Source organism: Rhagoletis pomonella, unplaced genomic scaffold (assembly GCF_013731165.1).
Source record: "Rhagoletis pomonella isolate Grant_MI unplaced genomic scaffold, Rhpom_1.0 Rhpom_scaffold_00001, whole genome shotgun sequence".
Taxonomy (NCBI): Eukaryota; Metazoa; Arthropoda; class Insecta; order Diptera; family Tephritidae; genus Rhagoletis; species Rhagoletis pomonella.
Window position 1 is genome coordinate 49,356,212 of NW_023458555.1, and position 11,035 is coordinate 49,367,246.

The window sequence follows — 11,035 nt, forward strand, 5'->3', positions numbered from 1 at the left end:
TCGTTTGTTATTGGTTACCATTGGTGTTTTAAAAATGGAAAATTCAGGAAAATTGTTCATTGCTATATTGAGTATTTAAAATATGCAATGTATATGGTTGCAATGTGTCGCAACTCTGCATATACAAACAGTTTGAATACCGCAGTATAACAGTTTCCAAAAAATGTATTGATACGTTTTGGAAGTCAGCCTATTTGTCATGTGAAGAGGTTTGCCCCAGGCGTAGGAAAAGGGCCGCTGATGTAAATAAAGATGCCTGAAATTATGCTACATATATTTAAGGGTTTATGCAAGAAAAAACATATCGCCAAACTGAGAAAATTAAAACGATAATATTTCACCATTTTCATGGGAAAGAGTTACATTTTCAAATGTCTTATCGGGTGAAAAAAAATCGTCGAACATACTTTGTAAGGACGAAAATGCATATGTAACACCGTCAACAAACAAATTTCCAAAATTTACGGTAAAACCTAGTTAATTGAAACTTGCACCTTAACAGGCCAACCTAATATTCACGCACGCCGGCAATTTACTGTCAAACATTTTTCATGCACATACAGCTTGTATGGCACCAACCGAAATTGAACGGCGAGCGTAAAAAGCTAACTCAAATTCCAAGATTTGTGTTGCGTGACATTTTGATCTGACGTTTGTGTTCATTTGACATTTTGCGCGATTATGAATTAAAATTTTATTCAAGCAGCTTCTGTAAATGGGACAGAAATGCAACTCTGATAAATCACGCACGCAAGTTGATTTCGGTTTATCAAATGTGTAAAACTTGTGTGCGTGCGTAGAAAAACTCACGCCGGTAATATTAGGTTGAGCTGTAAAACACTAAAATTGAATGGGCTACAAAACAACAAAATGGCTACAAAAAAAAAGAACTCTAATAAACAAGCTTGCAATTTTTACGAAAGTTTGTTGCTTTTTATAAGTACAGTATGTTCTGCTTAGCTGCACATCCTTCTTTGCACGAAAAACTTGTACACCTAACCGAAAAAGGCACTTAAGCGAATTTTCTTTACTACTTCAATGAGGAAGTTATCCGAACCCCTATGAAACCAAATAATGGAAAAGCACTTATCACGTAGAAAATAAGGCAAGCGAAATTTTTTTCGAATAGTTTCTTATTATTTTTATAACTACATAAATTGATAGCCATTTTCTTTGTTCTGCGATATGAGCAAAATAAATAAAAGGTTGTAAAATTAGGTAATTGTAGAGCCAGTGCAGGTAAACATAATACTTTCTTTGATAATTGATACTAGTTGCATAATTTTTAAGGCATGTATCGCCAATGTGCATGTATGTTGAGTGCATCTATCAGAGCTGCTTCCTTATAAATTTTAAAAATAATGTCTCAGATGCGTATTTTGGGGTAGGTATCTTAAATTTGCACTTAAGTATAAAGGCAGCAAAGCAAAATATACTGTATTGCACGAAGTTTCGAACTTGTATTTATACGGTTTTTGCAAAGGAAAAAAATAACAAAAATTAATTTTAAAACATATGTCAGTAGGGGGTGAGCTTACAACTTTCACACGGGGTGTATGTACATCATGACTAACAATTTTTATTTGTGATTTACAATATTTGAACTTTAATAATAATTTTCCTTTATCTTCATCGTTATTGTCGCTCCAACCGCTTAGCTTTTTGGGCCGAGCTCAACATGGCTCACCAGTCGTTTCCTCTTCTTGCCAAATGGCGTCAATTAGATGCACCAATCCTAGCCAAGGCCCTCTTCACCTGATATTTCTAACGAAAGAGTGGTCTTTGCTTTTTCCCTAACTCCATTATCGATTAGATGTAGATTGAAATTAAGCTTTATATTAAGATTAAGATTTAGATTTACATTTAAATCTAGATTCAGATTTAGATTAAGTTAAGATAAAGATTAAGATTAAGATTTGGATAAGGATTAATATTAATATTGAGAAAAAAATTAGGATTAATTTATATTTATATTAAGTCAAGATTTAGATTAATTTTATGATTTTAATCTAGATTTAAATTTACATTTAGGTTTAAATTCATAAAGAGATTTGGTTAAGATAAAGATTAAGATTAGGATTATGATTAAGATCGTGATTAATATTATGATTAGGATTAGGATTAAGATTAAGATAAGGATTACGATTAGGATTAAGATATAGATTTAGATTTAGTTTGAAATTAAGATTTAGATTAAGCTTAAGTATTATATATTTAAATCTAGATTTAGATCGAGATTAAAATTTTAATTAAGTTAAGATAAAGATTTAAATTAGGATTAAGATTAATATTAAGATTATGATTAGGTTTAAATTAAGATTAGTATCAGAATCGAGATTAAGATTAATATTAGGAATAGTATTGAGATTAAGATTAAGATTTAGATTGAAATCTTGATTTAGATTTGCATTTATATGAAGATTTAGATTAAGATTAAGATAAGGATTAAGAATAAGAGCAAGGTTAAGTTTAAGATAAATATTAAGATTAGAATTAAGAGTAAGAGTACGATTTAGACTTAGATTACAATTAGAAGTATCATAATTATTTTTATAATGTGCTGAGTTATACGGGTTATAGGAGAAATTTCTCTTCAATCTTTTTTTTAATTATTGAACCAAAATTTTTTGCTGAATCTATTTAAAAATTTTGTGAAAATTTTTATATCAATAAATAAATCTTTTTGTTCATTGGTGTTTCCTTAATTTAAAAAATATATTAATTATGTAAACATAGTAGTCATATATTATTTATGTACCTACCTGTTTTTGAATTAGTAATTTATTTAACGCGGAAGCCTCCTCTTTAATGTATTGTCTGCCAGTAATACATCCTTTTGTTTACTTCCAAATATAACTCGAGCTCTTAGAATAAGCAAAAAATAGTAGTTCAAAAGTTATCGCTAAAAAACAATTACTGCAACTATTACAAACTAAAAACTACTTAAATTATATGTATGCACATATGTGAAGAAATTTTTACAGCAGCTGCTTGTAATTCCTAGTTATGTATGTATGTGCTTCCACAAGACAATGGGCTATAAAAATTCACAAAGCCACATGCTCATAAGTACTCGCCTGCTTATCAATTGCTTTTAGAACTTAACAAAAATTTTTTTCTAATAAAAATATTTGCATGCCAGACACGTTCGTGCAATAAAGAAATAAATGTTTTAAAATTCTAAAGTGCTAGTCACCGAGCATACAAAACTAGCCAAAAGCAGTGGTAATACGCAGCGCGCAATTTCGTACTTAATATTCACTGGACCATTAAAATGATTGAAAGAAATAATGAAATATTGTATGAATGTTGAATAGAAAGGCATCACATCAGTTGGTTAAGCCGATTAGAAACGAAAACAAATTTAAGTGGATTTTTATTTATAAGAGTGGAGTATATACTATATATTTTTTAAATTATTTTGCGTTGTAGTTGAAAGACTTATATTTTTCTGACACATGTCTTTAATGCGCGGCGCCAAATGCTCTAAATACGTTATGCAAGAAGAATATTTTTTTAACAAATTTCAGTCACTACACAACTGCTCGGCTATGAATAATAAAATTATAAAAATTTAAATTTCATGCCTTTGTGCGATTTTAAGCGTGGCTTAAAACAGCTTGGTGCTTTTAAGATTCTTTACACAATCTTCAGATTCCTCTACAGATATTAAAAACGGATTGATATTCAAATGCCGCGATAATCCTTGAGCCAGAACAAAAGGTATGCAAACCACAGAAAGGCGGATTTAGAATATTCAATAATTGAGCTGTAGTTTTTTATACCCAAACAATGCTTTACATCAGCCAGAACTTCATATACAAGTGAAAAGGTTTTGCTTTAGATATGTCACAAAAATTTTGCTTCATAAAAAAAAAAAAAATAAATTTACAAAGAACCTTTCTTTAGTTTTGTTCTTCAAATTATTTTGATTCACCTTTTGTCTTAATCTGTCATGCTTTTGGTTATACTCTGCTGTATAAACAAATAAATATTACGCTTGGAGTAAAAAAAAAAGCAATCGATAAATGGAAGTATTAGTTACGTAGAGCCTCAGGCGCGTTCAAGTTGACACTCCACCATTATTTGCACTCAATTACGTATTTATTTATGTATGTACAGAAAATACTTTGAAAACACTCACTTTCGAACTGGATGAAGGTCACTCGATAAACACTCGAAGAATTCCATGCCCCCGGGCGTATGAGTGACATAATCCAGCATTGATAAATGGTCTGCTTACCAATTGCTATGTTGCTATGTATATCTATGTAAGTATGTCTGTATAGTTGAATTCAGTGCAAATAAATATTTATGTTCTGTCAACAGGAAGCGAATAGCGGAACGCTTTTGACAACAATAATAACAACCGCGTACAAAGATACGTGTATATGTATAACCAACGATAGCACGCGACACGCCCAGATAAAACGAATGAACACTTGTTCAACTAGTTCAAATACATAAGTACATTAGTACTATGTAGCTACCTAAATATTTATTGAAAAATACAAAAGAAACAAAGTCACATGTGTACATACTGCATAAATATACATATGATATGTACATACGTGTGTATATGCGTATCTATGTATGTATGTATGTTAAATTTGCTGTCTTTTTAAGCAAAAGTGAAAAATAAAAAAATAGTATTTGTCGAACTCATGACTTATTTGTAGTGACGGAAGTGTTCGCTGTGTCTATAATGCTTTTTGCCATATGTAGAACCTGTTCACACTTTTTATTCTTGTTACACAAAGATCACTCATGTTGCGCACTGGGACAAATTTTGGAAATGATGTGTTTGAAAAATGGTATGTCATTTTTAATGCGACAAGGTTTGTTTAGAGGGTCGAGTTGTAGGAGCGATGTGTGGTTTCGAAAGGAAGTCATTTTATTTTGGTTCAATTAATTTTTGATAGTAAAGAAACTTTTCAGTGGTCGTATTCTTATTCTGGCACTACAAACATTTGTGGATTTTTGCCGATACCGAAAAATTTCGCCAATTTCGTCTATCATTTGCAAACTTACTCCAGTTCTTCATTCCAGGTCTTCTGCACACTTGCTTTCGTAGTTTACTCATGGGTACCGAGTAGAAGGACGTTTTCAATACAGCAACACCGGCAATATGTATCTTAGATAAATTTACATATTCGCTTAAAGCTCATACAGTTTGTCATCTTTTTCCGTATCCATCGCTTAATCCAATAAGATCTTGTGTAAAATTGCTGTCTCAGAAGCACCCAACGCCTTTCCATCTTTTTTCCACACTTTTCTATATTTCTGCGCCAAATTAAAGTTCATAGTTAGTTCTAGAGTGATTTTCAATTACATACCAAACCAGCGCAAAGTCTTCCCTGTTGGCAAGAGTTAGTCTTTGCTTCATCTCCAGGTTTATGTTATTGCTGTATTTCAGTATTTCAAAGTTATAACTACAAAATGTGACCCCGATGCGTAAGCCGACGATACCAATGCCCAGCAGCGTTGTACTTTCACTATTCCTAGTACTTATATGTTACTCAGTAGCATTTCGGATTGTATTTACGTATGTCTGACGCTTCAGTTGAGGTGATTTTAGATAAGCTAAGGTGAGATGAGCTGAGGTGTAATGAGTTGAGGTGTGATAAGGTTAGTTGAGGTGAAATAATTATCATTGGGGTGGGTTGAAGTGAGGTGAGTTGAAGTGAGGTGAGGTGAATTGAGTTTAGATGAAATGAGATGAGTTGAGGTGAGGTGAGTTAAGCTGAGTTGATGTGAACTGAGAGCAGTTGATGTGAGGTTAGTTGAGGTGAGATGAAGGCAGTTGAGGTGGTTTGAAGTGAGCTGTGGTAAGTTGAGGTGAAATGTGTTGAACAACACATCATAACATAAAACAACATAACTTACGTTTTTATTATTTTTTGCCTCTATCACTTTCTCTATCTCCCTCTTTGGAACTAGCATTTTTTTTCTTTATCCTTAGCATACAATTAGGAGGCATTTCCGCCCCAACCATGTACATTTATGGTATTCGTATGGGTGTAACTTTTGAAAAGACTTTTGCACCTTATTTTAAACTAATTTGAAATTTGAGTAATTTTCTGCACATCGGCATCAAAATATCCTTTCATATATTTAAAAAAAAAAATTGTGAAAACCAATTATAGTAAAAAACTGAATGCTCAATTAAATCATTTTGTAATAATCGATACACATGAGCATATGACTTCTGTTTTGTTGCACTGTCGATTCAATCCAAATACCTGACGAGATTTACATTGCATTTAATCGTAATAAATTTGCGCTTGATTTCAGACGAATGCAACTGATGCGTCTCTTTTATTTTTCTAAACATATACAAATGTACATACACGCAACCATACCCACCTACATATGTATGTATGTATGTATAAAACAGGTGACCATAGCCTGTCTAATTCTTATGAATTAATCTCAAATATCGTATTTCACAATCAATAAATTTTCCGCGCCACTCAATGCAACTAAATTTGTCAATAAGCTGTGTGGAAAAACGTACACGTTGCCGTCCGTAGGAATTAGGCTTGAAAAGTGGTTTCATGCATACGAGTACTCAAATACGCACAAACATACACTTACATACAGTGACGAACAAAAGTATTAGATCAATGAAATTTTCGCACTATATGTAAAGTTTTTTATTCTAATTTATGAATTTTCGATAATTTTTTATAAAGACATAGTTTTTACTACACCAAAAAAACTCGTAGATTTTTTAGTATAACAAAGTGCAAGTTTGAAGTTGCCAGAAAATCGCGTTGATTTTTGGCAATTTTTTTGTGAAAGGTGTTGTTCTTTTTCCCCATACAAAAAAAAAATTGTCGAACATACCTTGTGTCCAGGAACCTGTGTAAAAAAAATTGCCAAAAATCCAAACTATTTTCTAGCAACTTTAAGCTTGCACTTTGTTACACTAAAATTTAATGAGCTATAGAACCTTGCATACCTAGTAGTTTTCTACAAAAACTTAATAGAAAGTTCCAAATTATTAAGTATGCAACTTAATTGAATCTTCCTGAGTTTTGCACAAAGTTTAGAGATTTTATTTGCATGTTTTTTTGTGTAGTATGAACTATATTTTTATAAAAACTTATCGAAAATAAATTACAATAAATTTTTTTGCATATATTGCCCTTAATTTTGTTCGTCACTGTTTATGTTTGTAGTTAAGTGCATAAATAGTTAAGCAGAAATGTGCAATATTGACGTTGAGCGTAGACTTTGGACCCCAGGCTTACATATTGGCAAATGCTTTTATATTTTTTTGTTAGATTTTATGGCAATAGACGGGCATGCAGTAATACATAATAATAAAATTTATGTATGTACATATGTTTGTGTAATATTCTCTACATACACACTATTTCACTGTCGTCCCAAAGGCGACAATCAGTCGTCAGTCAATCAATGAGAATTTGAGATAGAGAGGTTGGGAGTGAAAGGCGTTGTCAGTAAGTCACTTGACGTAGCACAATTAATCCCAATGCATTTAATAAAGAAACCAACTAAATTAATTAAGCGATTTCGTGCATTTAGCGCAAGCAAAATGAACGCTTTCCCAGGCTAAGCAAAAGTTACGCTTGCATTCGCACAAACACACGTTTGGAATGCCGGTGGCCCTGATAATTTTATGTTGCTGTTGCGGTGGTGGCTGTGGTGGTGGTGGTGGTGGTGGCCAGCACCCACCTTAGCGTACACAACTCAGCTTATTAATAGCAATCAGTGTCGTAAGCCTTAAGTGGGCTGGGATTAAGCCATTTGTGTCCGTGTGTGTATTAGTAAGTAAGTAAATAACTAGTTCAAAGCATTGTACTGCACATAATTTGCTAAAGTTGTTGTTGTTGTTGTAATTGGGATCGCCATTGTTGTATTGCAACGCGTTGTTGATTAAGTGCATAAAGCCATTTAATTTATGAAAGTCCCCCCACTAACTAAAAACAGCTAAATCAGTGGTGACTCGCTTGGAACCGCTATGGGCGAGCACTATTGGCGAGCACTATTGTCGACTAAAATGCTGACGCAATAAACCATATAGTTACTATGTAGCTACAAGTACACCATGTAAATAGGTATGCATGCATTTATGTGGTGCAATTTTCTCTACATTTCTATACAGAAATTGTACGGCCTGCAGTAAAAACAATGAAAAAAATTAAAACTTTTCTACTTCACTGCCAATGAACCACAACTGACTACGCCTGGGTGTGTTCTCAAGTGACGTGTGAGCCTCCCCCCTTTTTGCCGCTTGCGAATTTTTTGCAATCGATTGAGCTTTACAGGCTTGGTTGACTCGTACTGCACGTAGTGCACTTTTGTAGAAAGAGAATGTAATAAAATACTAAAATATTGTTAAAAATTAGTTAAATCAAAAGAATAAAATTAAAAATAAGGACGATTATAAAAGAGGGTTGTAAAAAGGCACTTCTCCTTCTTCCTTCCAAAAAAAAAAACAAAATTTGACAAAAACGTGTTAATTATAAATTGCTTTAAAATTTAGTAGCCGATGGCTCAAATCATGGTAAAAGCATAGTAAGGTAAAACCGTTCTCTCAATGCGTCGGCCATGATTTTTTTTTTGAAGTTTGGCAACATTTTAAAATCGTATAAAATTGACAGTAAAAAAAAAGGAATTGTTCAAAGTTGTTGTTGTTTGAGATTGAAAATGAGAATGTGTGTGTGAGCTGGTGTGTAAAATTGTAAAATTAAATTGCTTGCAAGCGTCAAGAATTTGAAAAATTCCTCTCAGCGGTTCTACCTTCCTATTTTTTTATCATGGCTCAAATAACAAAGTTATGGATAAAAAATTTGGTATGACATAATTTATGGTATACCATATGCGAATACCTTAAAATATAATTTCTTTCATGCCATGCAATTAATTATGCTTGTCGTTTTCCAAAAACGAAAGTTGTGATTTCTTGAAAAATTTGTTCTACGATGACTTAAATACAAAAATTGTATTCAATTTAACTAGTTTACAGGTTTAAAAAATCATTTCTCATCTAAAGCTTTTCTGTGAATCCAAATGGAACAGTTTTAGCTATATAGTCAAATTTCATATAGCTAATTTTGTACCAAAAGTCATTTCTTTTTTGGAAATGTTTTTAAAATCATCGAAAATTGTCGAAAACCCAATTAATTGCTCCCAATTTACTAGTCCGTTTCTAAAATGTTGCACCATCGAAGATAGCAAGTTAAATAGGCTTAAATTTGAAATTAATCAACTATATCCAAAATGAATTGCCCTAGGCCGGATTTCTTGTCGACTAATTTTATTGACATAAAATTTGGTATGACATAATTTATGGTATACCATAAGTGAACTTTATTACGAACAGATTAATGCTTCAAGATTTATTGCATTAGACAAAAAGTAGAATGCAATTTGCTCCATGACATGAAATAATGTCATAGAAATAACAGCAATAATATTGAAAGTTTTAGTTTAACATTTACTGAATTTGCGATTTCTGACATAACAATTCAGACATTATTATGATATCTACATATATATGTATATAATATTTGTAATAAAAGATTAATTTGCACATGACGTGCAAAGTAAAATGGAAATTATTACCCGATATGAGAAATGGTATGAAGAGTTTTAATGAGAGCAATGCAAGTTCAAATAAAAAAAAGCCACAAATCTTGCAGACTTAAGTTGCAATTTTTAAAGACATTTGGTACAGAAAAGCTCAAATGGTAAAATTTTAAATATATATAAATATGAAATTTGGTATGCGATTCTGTTAAGACATAATTTATGCTATGCCATATTTTATTTTTCAATGAATATATTAGGCATTGCCGGTAATGCATAGCAGATTTTTCTACAATTTTTTATTAATTTCGCTGCTTTGATTCATTACGGGGAATGCAAAGTAGAATGCTTCACCGTAGTCAACTAAAAAATAGAATGAATACCCAAAAATTCTTTTCTACCGTTACTTTCTGTGGAAAATTCCATCGCATAAAAATTATGTGTTGATTTGTTTAATTTACAGCGAAGTTGAAGTCAGGCAATGAAGTGAAGTGCATGAGTAAGGAAGTACAATTTAAAGTTTAACTGAATGTGTATGTATGTACATACCGATTTTTAAATAAGGTCTAAATACATATATACATACATGTGTACATATGTATAAAAACTGATTTATAAAAAATTGAATTAATTTTAATCTTTTAAGACAATCCGTATTTTCTGTTTTCAATTTAATATACATAAGTGTGTACTTATCTAGGCATTCTACATTAGTTTCTCTGCAAGGCATCCTTTGTTTGCTTCTCTGGATTCTGTTTATCCATGCGTTCTCCCTTCGGTCGAAGGTAATGCTACGGGTAAGGACTTACGGCCAACGACATGCCCATGTTAAAATAATGCCTTCTTGAAGCCAAAGGGTAAGCGATTCCCATCGCCTAACTCGATTCCATTTTAACTTCTGTGGTAATCGTGTTTTTTTTTGCTGGGAAGAATCCCAGAATCATGTTTTTTTTTGGTTTATAAAAAACTCGGGAAAATTTAAGATTGGAATCGATGCAGTAAGGCTCAACTTCAATTCAAGCAAGTACTGTAGCTTCAAATTACTAAACACATATATTTACTTACGTTCTAATATTTGTACAAAAATGATTTTAAACTGGAATCTCTTTCCATTGCGCACATCTGCCATTAAAATTATTTTCACTGTTGAAGGCTGCGTCCATAAGTGAATGTGCCTATAAAAATTAATTAAAAATATAAAACTTAAGCATTTAAGTGCACTACGAGAAAGACGTAAAAAAAATGAATGAAATGAAAAACACATTAACACGTTGAGGTCAATAACAGCAAAAGTGGGGTCAGCAATTTGTTAATCAATGTCAAGTTAAGATGCCTTTCCATTTCCATTTCCTTTCATTTGCGTATATACGTGTTTCCTTCCAAAACAAATAACTAGATATATTCAAGCAAATACACATGCATACTTGCATACATATGCACGTACATATGTATGCACCAGTAAGTATAAGATATA